This window comes from Aethalodelphis obliquidens, unplaced genomic scaffold (assembly GCF_003676395.1).
Source record: "Aethalodelphis obliquidens isolate GAN/ISIS:26980383/991018 unplaced genomic scaffold, ASM367639v1 scaffold109, whole genome shotgun sequence".
NCBI classification, from domain to species: Eukaryota; Metazoa; Chordata; class Mammalia; order Artiodactyla; family Delphinidae; genus Aethalodelphis; species Aethalodelphis obliquidens.
In genome coordinates, this window is record NW_020838053.1 from 526,205 (window position 1) to 540,660 (window position 14,456).

At 42.4% G+C, this 14,456-nt stretch overlaps 1 pseudogene; it reads right to left on the minus strand.

The window, feature by feature from the left end:
* Window positions 1–232: 232 nt before the first annotated feature.
* On the minus strand, window positions 233–983 carry LOC113614972 (eukaryotic translation initiation factor 3 subunit J-like; annotated as a pseudogene).
* Between the last annotated feature and the right edge of the window lie 13,473 nt (window positions 984–14,456).

Below are 14,456 nucleotides of genomic sequence, written 5' to 3' on the forward strand. Positions count from 1 at the left end.
AGCAAGATTCAACTTCCTCATTCTCACACTGGCCCCTACTTGTCAAAGGGTTAAATAGCTAGCTAGCTAGTATGGTACTGTACCATACTGCCCTTCCGATTGCAGCATGTGGCAGAACTGAAAGGAAAGGAAGTTGTGTTACACATTGAAGGGATGGCGCAAAACACAAGAAGACACCAGGAGAAGATGAAAACGTCACGTGAGGGCTTCGGAGCCCTGTACGCATCCTTCATCACATCATCATGGTACTCGCCAGGCTGGCTTGAATCCCTCTCCAGGAACCACATTTTGCTTCTTTCTCCTCCTCTTGCTTCTGTTTGTCATTGCAAGGCACGGTGAACGAATTGGTCATCTTTTTCAAGTCATCAATTTCCAAAGAAAAACACACCTCTGTATTGAAGGATTCCTAAAACCTGCATGGTATAGTGGCATTTCATATTGTGTAATTTTATCTTTTAGTAACTTTTCAAAACAATTGAAGTCATCTCTTGAAAATGGGCTCAGAGCATGGATTCTTTAAGCTCTATTTATTAACACCAAATGTTCCTTTGGCTAATTTGAGGTCTGACTCTTCCTGTCATTTGTTTAGCCTAGCCCCGGTTTATCTTTTAATTGTTCTCTGGTGTTAGAGCTTTAGGTTCTTCTAAACTCTTTTTATTTTTTCCTGTTGCTGTCCTTTCTTTTTGATTTTTTTTTCTCTTTTTTCTTTTCTGAAAAGTTTATTTCTGGTTTTATTTCTTTTTCTTTCCTTTCCCATCGTCACTGTCACCCCATTTATCCTTGAGAGCCATACACCTGCCTTCCCAGCTGTCCCCACCAGGGTACTGCCGGCCCCCACCATCCACATAGGACTCCATGTAAAGCATGTCTGCATCCAGACTGGAGGTTCCAACGTCCCCCTCCAACTCAGGATGCCAACTGCGAGCCCATGTTTTTACCTGTATTTCTGATGGACTGGCTATAAATCAGAGGTTCCCATGACCCCTTCCTTGGGTTCGATTAATTTGCTGGAGTGACTCACAGAACTCAGGAAACTTGTTTACTCACTAAATTACCAGTTTATTACAGAGGGTTTTTAGAGTGGCTTCGTTATGTAGGCACAGTGGATGAAATCATTGGCCGGTGGTGATAGAACTTAATCTCCAGCCCCTCACCCTTCCTCAGAGGTTGGGGTGTGAGTGGAGTGGATGGAATGGGCCTGAAAGTTCCAAACCTCTAATCACAAATTTTGCTCCACTGGTGACCTTAGTCCTTAGGTGCAGTCCAAAAGTCACCTCATGAACATAACAAAAGACATCTTTAGCTCTCAACAGTTACAAGACTGTAAGCATTTTAGGAACTCTGTGCCAGAAATGAGGATGAAAACCAAATACCTATTTCTTATTATAAGTCTATATCACAGGCTGAAACTGAAGAGGGTCTTGGCCAGCCAGGCCTCTTGGCACCTGTACCAATGGCAGGTCATGCTCAGGATCATTCATGTAGCAAAGTAGCTGGTAGAAAAGCAAGCAGGAAAGATAAGGCTGAACTATGCAATATATCTAATGTCACAGTGGGGTTTACATTTGGCAGAGTTCTGAGAGACATAAATCCCAAGGGAGAAGGAAGGAAGGTAGGTGAAAGGATAGTCAGGAACAGAAGCGAGACTTGGGCAATAGAACATTCTGAGTGCCAGTACAGCAAGACCTCTGGTTGAAGCAGAAACCTATCTCAGAGCCTGAAGATCCCTGGGTCCCTGGGAAAGAATAAGAATTTTTGATAAAGGATACCTGGTGATAAGATGAATGAGGGGGTGATTCATTTGAACTCCAATCAACAGGCATTTATTGAGTTCTTCCCTGTTGGAAGACCACACTTATAACAAAATTACATATATGTCACCCTTTGACACTTATAACAAAATGACATAACAAAATGACTCCTGTATGAGCCATGTTCTTAAAGAGGGTATAATATAGGAGGAGAACCAGAAACCCTACAAGAATTAAGTCAGACTACGATCAGTGTTGAAACAAAAGTGACACACATGACCAAGTACTAGGTGATAACAAAGAAATGTGTTATTTCTGAGGAAAGCACAGACTTCTGGTTGACAGGTAAAGATCAAATGACCCTGCTTTCACAATAGCCATTACTCTGGCAAAACCCATTTTGAAAGAAAGGTCAAGACTTAAGAAAAGGCAGTATTCACTGAACGTGGAAACAGATGTAATTCCTTCCTAATGGCTGCTACCCTTGCTGGTTGCCTCTGCCACACACACACACACACACACACACACACACACACACACACACGCAGCTCTCTTAATCTATCATACGGGTTTACAAAATCTGCCAGGCAGTTTTCTGAGTACCTAGTATGTGGAGGCATGTGATGGGAAGGATGAGCAGTGGAAGGAAGGCAAAGAATAAATGCCCCAGAGTCTGACCACAATCCAAAAGAAGCAGATGCCTGAGAGAGAGAGACAGAGACTAGGTCGAGGGGTCTAAGCTACAGAGGCAGCATTTGTGCTCTCGCTGACTGCGCACGCCTGTAAAATGTGCCATGACCACCCTTCTGGGTTTGGAGCTGAATGTCTTGTTTGAAAATGGGAAGAAGGGTGAAGAGAGGACTGATAATAGTCTGCTCTCCTACTTGGAAGATCTGTGGGTTCCTGAAGCTAAGAGGGAATTAAAAATGTAAATTAGACTACAGAGTCATTTATCTCAAGCTGTGAGGAGTGCAACTCCGGGCAAAAACATTGAGAAAGTATCCTCCACCGAAAAAGAAAGCCCCAGCCGATGCATCTTCAGTGCTAGCCTGAAAGAAGGAACAAACGAGATGGTCCTGTGTTTAAAGCCTTTACAAGGAGGTCTAGGCTTCCCGACAGCTGATGGGAGTGAGGTCCCGGTGGGAGGTGGGGCAGGCAGAAAACGACTGTAATCCTGACCCCCATTTAGAGGTGTTTAGACCAGTGATTGGTGGCTGTGACCAGAACCTCCCTGATAAGGAAGAGTGGTATCCCTGGGACTTGGGGCTCTGAATATGTATGGCCCAGGTTTCTTTTTGTGGCTGATATCTGGCTGTATATTTATTCTTCTAGATTACACATTCTGACGCTGAGGAACAAAGGGCTGGTAAGAGCTGCTCTCTGGTGTTTAATAATTTGAAGGAATTTACATTTCAATGCAGCCTTGTGCTACATTTCTCATACAACCTCTCCCCCTTCTCCCTACTTGCCTTTCCCTCCCCGTAATTTCTTCTGATGGAAAGAATGGACCACTCTCCCAGTTTGGGAAAGGAGGTGGGGAGAAGGGAAGAAGGAGAAAACCATGGAGACATCATTGGAGGGAAGAGATTTATTGATATTCCACTTAGAATTTATTCCCTCAGAATCCTATTTATTTTATTTATGTTTATAAATCATACATTACCCAGTACAATGAAATTGCCTAAAAACCCAGAAGGTTACTTGGTGTTCTTTGTGATTTGACAGTGGAAACAGAGGGAGAAAATGAGTAAGAAGTGAAGGTATGGGAGGGGGTGGGGACAGGACTGGGTAGCTCTGGAGAAAACATTTCCCAAGGAATAGTACATGTCTGTTCAGCTTGCTCTGTGACGGAGTGTGATCCAAATGGTCTCCTCTGTCCTTCCATCACTGGAAGCACTGTTCCTCCTCTCAGGAGAGGGGATTCATTGTCAGGTAATTAACCATCAGCATTACAGAAAGTACTTCACCAGGCAGAAGTGTGAAAACACATTTACACCTCATGTAAATGGGATAGATTTTACCGTTTGAGTGAAGCCCGAGGAGTCATCGAGTGACAAAGATAAAGTCATACATGGTTAGGATTCCGAGATCCTAAGAGCTTACATTCTGCTTCTGCAATGAGTCACCCTCTCTCCCTTCATGTGGCTGCCCCAGAGTATATAGTGACCTGTGGGCCACAGGGAGCTTTAGGTATAGCTCGGTGGACATGGCAGCCCAGCTAAGACCCTACACAGGTAAATTAAGGGTTTTGCTCTGCTCTTGTTAGTGTGGTTATTCAACAATCTTGAAGACACGCTTAATTTCCACTGTAAGGCACTGTTTCTGTCTTCAGGGTACTACTGATCTATGAGTACAGGGCGGTAATACAGGGTGATTATAGCAACAGAGGGGGCATGTCCAGGAGGCCACGGGAACCAGAAAGAGACCGTCCCAGACGCATCATGGAGGAAGTTAAATGACAAAGGTCTAGAGAATGAAGAGAGGCTTGTTAAACGGAGAGGACTGGCAAATGCAAGTGCACCGAGGGCTGAGGGTAGTTTTGCTTTGCACGCTGCATGGTTTGGTAGGTAGAAGAGAGTGGCTAGATGATGTTATCTTAGGAGGACAGGTTTGTGAATGTATCACAAAAATAACTGGATTTTCCTTAGTAACTGATAAGATTTTATAAGAATGAAAAAAGCGGCAATCTATGGATGGGGTGGGTAGAAAAAAAGAATGGAGAAAAGGAAAAATGATCCCTATACTCCAGGAAGAAAGTATGGAAATGGTCAATGGAAGCCCTCTTTTATTTCTTTGAATTTTATTTTATTTATTTTTTTATTCAGCAGGTTCTTACTGGTTATCCATTTTACACATATTAGTGTATATATGTCAATCCCAACTCCCCGTTCATCACACACACACACCCCCGCCACCCCACCACTCTTTAATCACAGGACGAGTAGGTCTAGGTTCCTCTCCACTGAAGGAGGAGGAGGGAAATAAGTGACTATAATTTTTCATACCCATGAAGATATTCTGTTCAATTATTGTCTTCTCTAACCAGAACCTTCTCCGTTAGGGGAAGGGCATATGTGAACTTGAGGCAGAGCCTTTAGGGTGCCCCGCTGTGGTGTTTAATGTCAGCTGCTATTAGAAAAGCAAAGCTTCAAACTGAACTGCCTCTCCTCCAGCTCCAGATTAACTCACCTAAATCCTCACCGTAGGAGAAGTGGTTCACGTTCTGAGGGTCCATCCCATCTCCTGGAAGTTATAGCCATGATTTCAACAAGCCTTGGGGTTCCATAAAAAGATGAGATTCCCAGGGTGTATGGGGACATGTCTGGAGCCAATGGACAAAGATGTGGGCCCTTTACTAAATGTTATTTGATGTCACAGAATATTGACCTAAGCAATGGGGTTTTGGGTCTACATATTTTAACAATTATTGAGAGAGGAGTGTTAAAAATTTCTATTATAATTGTGAATTTGGCTCCTTCTCTTTTAAATCAGTTTTTGCAAAGGAGTGCAGAATGGGCTTCTAGTGAGTAGTTCATAGGAAAGGTTTAGGTGCTAGGGTTGAAAGATGTGAGCACACTAGTCTTTTCCTTCTAGGCTTATGTTCTTATTTTAGATTCTGGAAAGTTCACAGGAAGTTCTTCATTTCAGATGAAGCTCCATCCCAAATTTTAGTTTACCTAATTATAGATCCCCTTAGTCAAGCAACGCTTGATTAGTAAGTTCCTCATTGGCTTAACAACATTAGCCTATAGTTAGAAGTAAAACCAATTCATTTATTTAGCAAGTTAAGGGTAGGTGCGGTTGGCCCCTGTGGGTGCTAAACAATTGTTATAAGCCAAAAGATGAAACTGAAGTTTCCTGTTTTCCTGTTATACGTGAGTGTTTTTAATCTTTAAGAAAAAAGGCACATATATATGTATATATATATAAATGCATAAAAGAAACATATTAATAATATGTATTTGACTTTCTTTAATTTTCTTTACTTATCTTTCTGTCTTCCTGGGGTTAAAATATCCTTACTACCGAGAAAACTGTTACTTCACTGCAAACACTATTAGGGTTACCTTCCCATGCAAACTTTTTGGTTGTCTTCTCAGCTTGCTGAAGTTCTGTAAACTGGAGAGGCTTCTGGCCTGAAGGAGTACTAGTTTCTTGTTTGTATATTGATGCGTCATGCTGAACCCTATATAGTCACAAATCAATGACTACGAAATTCAAAGGAGGTGGTCACATTGTTTGCAGTTCCTAGCTTCGTGTCAAAAATTACGTATTTCTCAAGTCATTTTGCAGATTCACTTATGCATTCATTCCCATAAACAAACATTTCCTGAATTCTTGCTGTGTGTATGGCATATGCTAGCCCAAGGTTCTCAGAGTGTGGCTCCTGGACCTGCAGCATTAGAATTACTTGAAAATTTGTTAGAACAAAGTCTTGGACCTTACACCGGACCCACTGAATCAGAAACTCTGGGGGTGGGCCCAGCAATCTGTGTTTTAACAAGCCCTCCAGGTGACTCTGATGCAGCTCCCGTTTGAGAACCACAATGTTAGACAATGGAGTAAAGACAGTGATGAATTAGATACATTCTAAAGTTCTCATGTCTAAAAAGCTCAGAATTTATTCTGTAAAATGAGAAATCTCAGGTTCCTCAAGATGAAATACCTCACTTGCCAGTGGTCTCACTACTAGTGAGTAGTAGAGTTAAGACAGTCTTCTGAAGGCCCATCCAGGGGTCTTTAAGTAACATCATATTGATTAGCCATCTCTTGCCCTCTCTTCTCCTTCTAGTTCCTGACTTAAAAATTGTATGTACTTGGGTAAATGTAGAATTGACTTCAAAGAACTGACTCTGGGAAGCTGATAGGGAGCAAAGGCACATTGTGGTAACCGGGCCTTATGAGGAATCCTGTCCCCTCCTCCAGCAAGGTACTTGAACTCTTAGTAGAGACAGTTAGTCGGTTAACAAGTATTTATCACCAATCACCACTAAGTGCAGGGTACAAAATGCATATTGCCGTTTGGGTGGCCTAGGACTGGGTGCATGAGAAGAGGAGGAAACAGTTCCTGCCCTTGAAAAATACACACACACACACACACACACACACACACACACACACACACACACACATTTTGAAAACATGGAGGAACAAGTCTGCTGCATGACAATAGCAAGGGCAAGATAATATGTACAGATAAATTGAGCATTGCTGGGGGATTTCAAATCCTAATGCCAGTGCTGGGAGGGCGGGGAGTTCATCACCCTCACTAACTCATTGGGCAATTTCTGCCTCATTTCGTTAGACAGAGGAGATTGTTACCAGAAAGCCAGAAAGGAAGTACCATCTGGGACTGTGTGCACTTCCAGACAGATGGCTGACTCTTCTAGTCCTGTTTTATTTCTGGCTGCGGATCACACAGCCTACAACTATACTGTAAAAATGGGATGTGATGGGACACGGGATGTTTTCAGAGTGTGTTTTTCTTTTTCTCATTTTTATCCCCTGGAAACTTGTGGTAAAAATAAAACTTAATGACAGTCTTCCTGTTTTTCCTGTTGTTGTTCGAATGAAGCCTTTGGTTGGCAAAGGACTGATGGGTTCCCTGGAATTGGAGATGATGTGCAGGGATGTGGCAGAAGGCCAGGCCAACCTTGAGGAGGCTGCTCCATGGAAACCCTTTGTTAGAGTATGTGTGTGTGTTGTCAACCTTGAGATGGTTGAGAACTGTGACACACTTTAAAAGTACAGAGTGGTCCAGCCAGACTGGAATGCTTCTCTCAACCACTTTTTCCCTACCTACTTCCCACTCTGAGGTTTCCCCTCACCCGCCACTAACTCCCTTCATGCCGGACAGGGGAGAGATGCTGACACGAGCAGAGTAGTTGCAGTCTGTCTGCTTTTGGCCTACTCAAGGCCCTGGGTTTTAAAGTCTGGGATGTGAGGGATTGACTGGGAGATTCATATAAATGAGGATTCCCCACTGCCAATAGTTGTGAGGGTTAGAGCAATTACTCAAGCTACTTCCAGAGTATAAGGTATCAGCTTGTTTAATACATATTTCTTGAGTGACTATTGATAAAGTATTACATTGTAGGGATGTAAAGATGTAAAAGATGATCCCCAAAGTCAATAATGTACTAGAAAGAGGCTTGATCCCAAATTCTGACTTAACTGGCTCTGTGATTTGGGACAAGTGACTAAACTCACCTGGTCCTCAATTCTTCTATAAAAGCATTTACTACTGCCGTTGACCTTCCTCCACCTCTTTTCCAAGTTTGGTCTCCATCTCTAACCCTTCACTGACTCTCAGACTTTGGAGGTACATACCAACCACCTGGGAAGTGCATTAAAATACACATTCCTAGGCTCAGAAAATGTAATGCAGTACATCTGTGGTAGAATCCAGGAACCTGCATTTTTAGTATGCCCTGGTATAATTCTGAAACAGTTCATCAGTGAGCCATACTTTGATAAACGTTGCTTTCACACTTTTCCAGATTTATGAACCCAGGTTTAGTCAATATTTTTAACTCTTTCTCTGAGCTCTCATAGCATTTTATTTAAGCTTATGAATACTCTTTATTATGAACTGACGTTACAATAGGATCAAAAGAAAGAGTTAAGCCTTCAGAACCATCTAATAACTCATTTATTCAACAACTATTTATCAAACACTTATTATGTGCAGTCAATGAACAAAACAGAATCATCATGGCATTTACATTCCAGTAGACTGAAACAGAAAATTTAAGAAACCCACTAAATAATACACAAACAATAAAATACATTAGAGAGTGATAAGAGACATGGAGAAAACAAGCAGACAAGCAAAAAACAGAAAGCAGAGCAGGGTAAGAGGATCAGGGATGCTGAGGTGGGGGGCAGGTTGCAGTATTAAATAAGGTTTAAATATTAATTGTATCCCTTAAAGGTTTTATTTGGCCTTGAGCAAGTCTCTTAACCAATTCAATTATCAGTTCCTCATCTGTAAATTGTGAATAAGAAATCCCAACCTGCAGAATTGTGAGGTTTCAAGAGAATGTAACACCTGGCTTTATAATACAATTAAGAAGCACAATTTTCTTATCTGTCTCCTTGTTCAGATTATAAATTACTTGAGGGCATTTTCACCTTTGTATCTCAAGCACTTAACAGTACTTGGCATGTGGTGGGCACTCAGTAAATGTCAATGTTTGAGGCAACCAACTACTAAATACTGAGGAAAGAATACATAAGAAGCATACTTACTCTTCAGGGCTCTGAGACTCACAGCATGGGCCTTTACATGCGGGCTTCACTCTCTGAAAGTAGCTTAGATATTGGTGTAGTCATTATCACATTGTGATTTTGAACCATGGCCAGGGTCAGATCTAAATGAGAAATTCTCATAATGCCATTAGGTTCCTAGGGAGGTTTCCAGGAACACCAGCAGGCCTGGACCCTTTCCCTTCATTTCCTAACAGAATAATGCTTAAATACTAGGGTCTAGATGACAATGGCCAGCTGCCCTCTTGGCTGTTCTACACCAGACTGGTACTTGGTGCACAGAGTAGGGCTGACAAGCCATCGTTCCTTCTGAAATTGTCTGGATTCTAAAGATGTCACCAATTCTAGGAGGTAGTATCCAAAGAGTATTTTCCTTATGAGAAAAAAATGCTTTGGGATTCAACATACATAATAACTGAAAATACATCTTAATTTCAGGAATGTTCGAATGTAGAAAAAGTGTCCAGCTCAGAATGGAGAGACTTGAATAATAAGACCCATATATCCTGAGTTCTTGGGTCCCTGTCACGCTAGAGGCAGTGGCAGTGGTGCTCAGCTTCTCCTGTTCTGCCCACTACTTCTCCTTCTCCTCTTCTTTCTCTTCCTTGGCTGCTGCCACTGGGCTACCACTATCTCAGCCCTTCCCTTCTTGAAGTAGGACCTGGAATGTCTTCTCAAAGAAAAGGAGATGAGGGATGCAAGAAGGGCTGGCATGCGCTTTGATATTTTCAAAATGGCTAAGAAGTCATCATAATCATAATGGTGCACAATTATTGAGCTCTTATGAGCAGGTCCCGTTCCATGAGCTTTACGTGCAATCCTGTGAGGGGGGCACAGTCATTCTACCTACTTTAGTGATGGGGACACTGAGGGATGGAAAGGTTAAATAACTCCCACAAATACAAATAAGGAGTACAGCTGGGGATACCCAGCTCTGTCTGACTCAGACGTCAAGAGCTTCTCTGTTCAACTCTGCTGCTACTCTATGCAATCTCATCTTGATTAAAAGAGCAGTTGGAGTCAAATCAGGGGGATGATATGGAATAGGGTTGGTGGGGGTCTAGAAGAGCCATCTCTGCAGTAAATTACCTCTGTGACATTACAGAAAGGTAGAAGAAGCAAGGGGTAGACTTTAGAGGCGGTTGGTATCTTGGGATTTCTTCATTCAGGGCCACTGAGCTGGCATCTGCACCCCAGGTGTTGCCCTTGAGATGTGGTCAGTGGCCCTAATAGGCTATGCCAGCTCTGGCATCGAGGACCAGGTGACTTCTGTGTCCTCTGATGAGTGTTCACCTACTGATAAGGCAAGCTGGAGGGAATCAGAAAACTCAGTCGGGAAAAGATCAAGGCCGGCATTAAGGAGGAAAGAAATGTCAGCCACTCTGATAGGGAAATAGATTTTTGTGTTTCATCGCACCAGCATGCACATATGCACTCAAAGCCTGCCACATTTCAAAGCAGCCTTCAATGCCCCGGTGTTCGCTTGGAGGAAGAGAGATCTGAAGCCCCTCAAAGGCTGCAGGTACAGAGCAATTCACACAGGATACAGCCAATAGCCCTCTCCCACCTCCTTCTTCCACCTCCCTCCCTCCCGCCAGCCTGCGGTTTACTGGTGGTACTGAGGAGGTACGTGTGAGTGTCATGTGTGCACATTTAAATCCAAACTTAAAAGGAAGGGAAAAAAGAAAAAAAAAAAGTGACAGCTTTGGACCAAAGCAGCAAGTATTCATAATGAATGGTGGAGTCATCATGAAAGAGCTGGGGCACTTTAAGAAAAACAAACCTCCCTGAGGAAGGCAGCTCTGTGGATGTTGTTGAGGTAGGCAGCTTAAAAGACCCTTCATTTCAGAGCCAGCGAGAGGCAAAGCAAGGATTTGATATACAACACAAGCTTTTTTCTTTTTTTTCCCCCTTCCCTTCTTCTTCTTCCTCTGAATCCCATCTCGGCTGAGCCATGGCAAAACTAAATTAGAAAAACCTGCAGAGCATTGAGAGTCCAAATGAAGCACACAGCCAATTTATCACAACAGAGCCCAGTTATCTAATAAGCCCCGTATGTAATAAATGTGCTAAGTGCCCACCTTTAACTTTGGCGCACACAGCAGCGGTCACTGGCGGGCGATGGCAGAATCCCTGACAAGGGGATGATGTCAGACTCAGCCTGGAGCTCTCAGCATCTGGCTTACATCACTGGCTTTTAAGGGTGCTGAGCCAAGGTGATAATGTCGAGATCTCTGAAGGCAAGGCAAACCATTGCTGGATGTTTAGAATCCAAAGAGGTACCTGTTTACAGATAGTTCTGTAGGCTGAGCCATCACCATGAAAGCAGAGCTGGGGAAACTGGGATGAGAACAGTTGCTTTTCTGCTTTGGAAAAATGAGTGGTTTGTGGAAGAAGAGCCTTCATCAACATACAGTGTTTCCTAACCAGAGGTGGAGACAATTCTTAGAGATTTTGTCTTGTAATAGACTATTTTTGTGTTTGGCCAATTAGTAAAGGGAAAATTTGTGATCTGATAGTGCCAAAGGGGGTGGAGAGGTAGGGCATAGCATTCTTAGTTTATCCCTAGGTAACCTTGTGACAATAGGCTTGGGAGTCTAAACGAGAGAATCAGGTTGTAGGTCAATCTTTTGTTCAATAAGGACAGCTGGGTCTATAAGGGTGTCTCTGGGGTCCTCTTGGTAACTGGATGATCTTGGCAAAGCTGAGCAGGATGTATTCCCCGATCTTTAGATGGCAGTGCGTTTGAAACATAAAGAGTAGTTTCTATAGAACAGTGGTTCTCAGTTATAGCAGTATAGTAGAATCTCATGGACAGCTTTAAAAAATATTGATACCTGTGTCCAATCCTAAATGTATATATAAATAAATAAATAAATAAATATATATATATAAAGATATTGGTTTAATTGGTTTGCGGGAAGGTCCAGGGTCAAGATATTTAAAAGCTCCATGGGCTTCCCTGGTGGCGCAGTGGTTGAGAGTCCGCCTGCCGATGCAGGGCACACGGGTTCGTGCCCCGGTCCGGGAAGATCCCACGTGCCGTGGAGTGGCTGGGCCCGTGAGCCGCGGCCACTGAGCCTGCGCGTCCGGAGCCTGTGCTCCGCAATGGGAGAGGCCACAACGGTGAGAGGCCCACATACCGCAAAAATAAATAAATAAATAAATAAATAAATAAATAAAAGCTCCAGAAATGATTCCAATATTTAGCTGAGCTTGAAAACCACTGTGGCAGAGTGAAAAGCAGGTCATAGTCCACAAAACCGGGAAGTACTGGAAATCCCCAAGTTTTTGAAATTAACCTGAGAAACAGAAATCAGTCTAAAAAACATTGCCGTTTTTGTAGGTCAAAATTATAGAATGTTGGCAATTTCATATGGTTCAAACCAATAGATTAAATTTGTGTGGGTCCTCAGTCTTATAAGATCCCCTGAGTTGGAACTTTGTTCCCAGTTAACAATTACTCTTCTATATTTCTTTTTATCTAATATATGATTTATAATCTGCCTATATGCTAAATGGATTTAAGATAGCTACAATACAAACACACACGCATACACATGTGTATATAGGGTAGCTAAAATGAATACTAGGAAAAGGTCAGAAAATACGTGGGAAAAGGAAATTGTTATTACAGTTAGTAATTAAGGATAAGGTATTAATATAACTGAACACTCAGTATAATTTTGAGCTACTGGAAGTACAAGAACAAGTGGAATTTATTTTCACTGTCTCTAAAGACAATGCATATTCATTTTTAAGGACAGCACCAAATTCTGGATAGACTCTACTGTGTAGATTCTAATAACAAGAGCCTTGAGTGCAAAGTAGATAAATGTTGTTTTTGTTGAAGATGCAGTGATGATTTCAAGGCTATTATATGGAGTCATGGTTCAGTGAAATAATTTTTATGCCAAATAGCCTCCCAGAATTCAATACGGACCTGTCCTCCAGTGAAAAACAGTGGAAGGTATAGTGCCCTGAGAAATGGGTGTACCTTAAGCTGCTAAATCTCAAATCAGCACACTTTCCCCTTCCTGCATGTATGAAACTGAATCACTGCTAATATTTCATCATGAGTAGTTCTTGTCTCCAGTTTTTTTTTTTTTTTTTAAGGGTGAGAATGGATTTGTGGTTGTTTTCTCTTTGCTTTCTTTATTATCAAGTGTGAATATTTGTGCAACTGATTAGTGGAGTTTGGACATAGTTTGCATCATGGAAAGCCTCACCCTACCACCCACTTTGATTTAAATCCATTGAAGATTACTTATTCATTCATCAAACTTCCTTCAAGAACAGATTACATTCCCATCACTGTGCTAATCACTGAAATCTCAACCCTTGCCAGATGGAACTCAGTGTGGTCAGTGAAGACAGCTGAAATGTGGACAGATACTTGGCAAGACACTGTGCTAAGTGTAATGGAAGCGTGGAGAAGACACAGACCAGGCAGAAGGAGAGAAATAAACTCCCCATCAGCCTCCATGGTACCAGAGCAAAGTTTGCAAAGATGCGTGGAGTTTTCAGATGGACAATGGAGAAAGGTACTGAGTGAGCAGATGCCTGGTGGCTTTGTAGAGTAACAGGCAGCTCACTGCCATGGGAGCTTAAAGCGCTAGGGTGGGTAAGAAAAAGAAGAGGGCACAGTCAGCCACGGGCAGGGAAAATACAGAAAACATTGCATTCTAGTACAATTTTGCATATAATCTTTATTCATTCCACCAATATTTGAGTGCCAAGTATGTGCCAAACCCGGTGCAGGGAGGGAATAAGTAAAGCCCGATGTCTATTTTTATAAGTTTAAACATTTGCAATGCTGTTGTCATTTTGTTCCACTCTGAGCTAAGTATAACCCAATTCCATTCTTCTGGGTGTTTCAAGCAAAGCCAACATGCACAAGGCAGCTCTCTGCTATCAGAAATCCTCCCCATCCCATCCCCTGTTCCTATAAAGAAAGGAGAGGCAGCATTGATTATTTTTCATTTAAGTCCTCCTTCTGATTTTTTGTTTTGTTTTTGGAGGTCCTGCAGGATGTGGGCTAATTTGTATGGTGTGTTTGGGTCAGTTACATCCCTTACAAATCTATGTATTTTTGAAACAGGTGAGACCATTGTTTGTCACTCAGATTCAGGCAGAGTGATTAAAAAAAAAAGCAAAGAGGGAAGGAGATAGATGGGTCTGACGTTGCATTCACACTGGAAAAAGTGAAAATAGACGTGAAGCAAGCCTTGGAGCAGTAACCACTAGTCCTACCCTAGCTGGCTGTTTCAATCCTCCCAAAGTGGCCGAGTTCCAGAATCACCTCACTGGGGCTCTGCCTGAAATCCAGTGTGAGGCTGGGATAGTGGAAATATTCCTTGCATCCCACAGGATCTGGTTCCTATTGTCTGCTGCCTATGCTTCTCTCTCCACAGCACCTCGAGTAGATGGTACTGT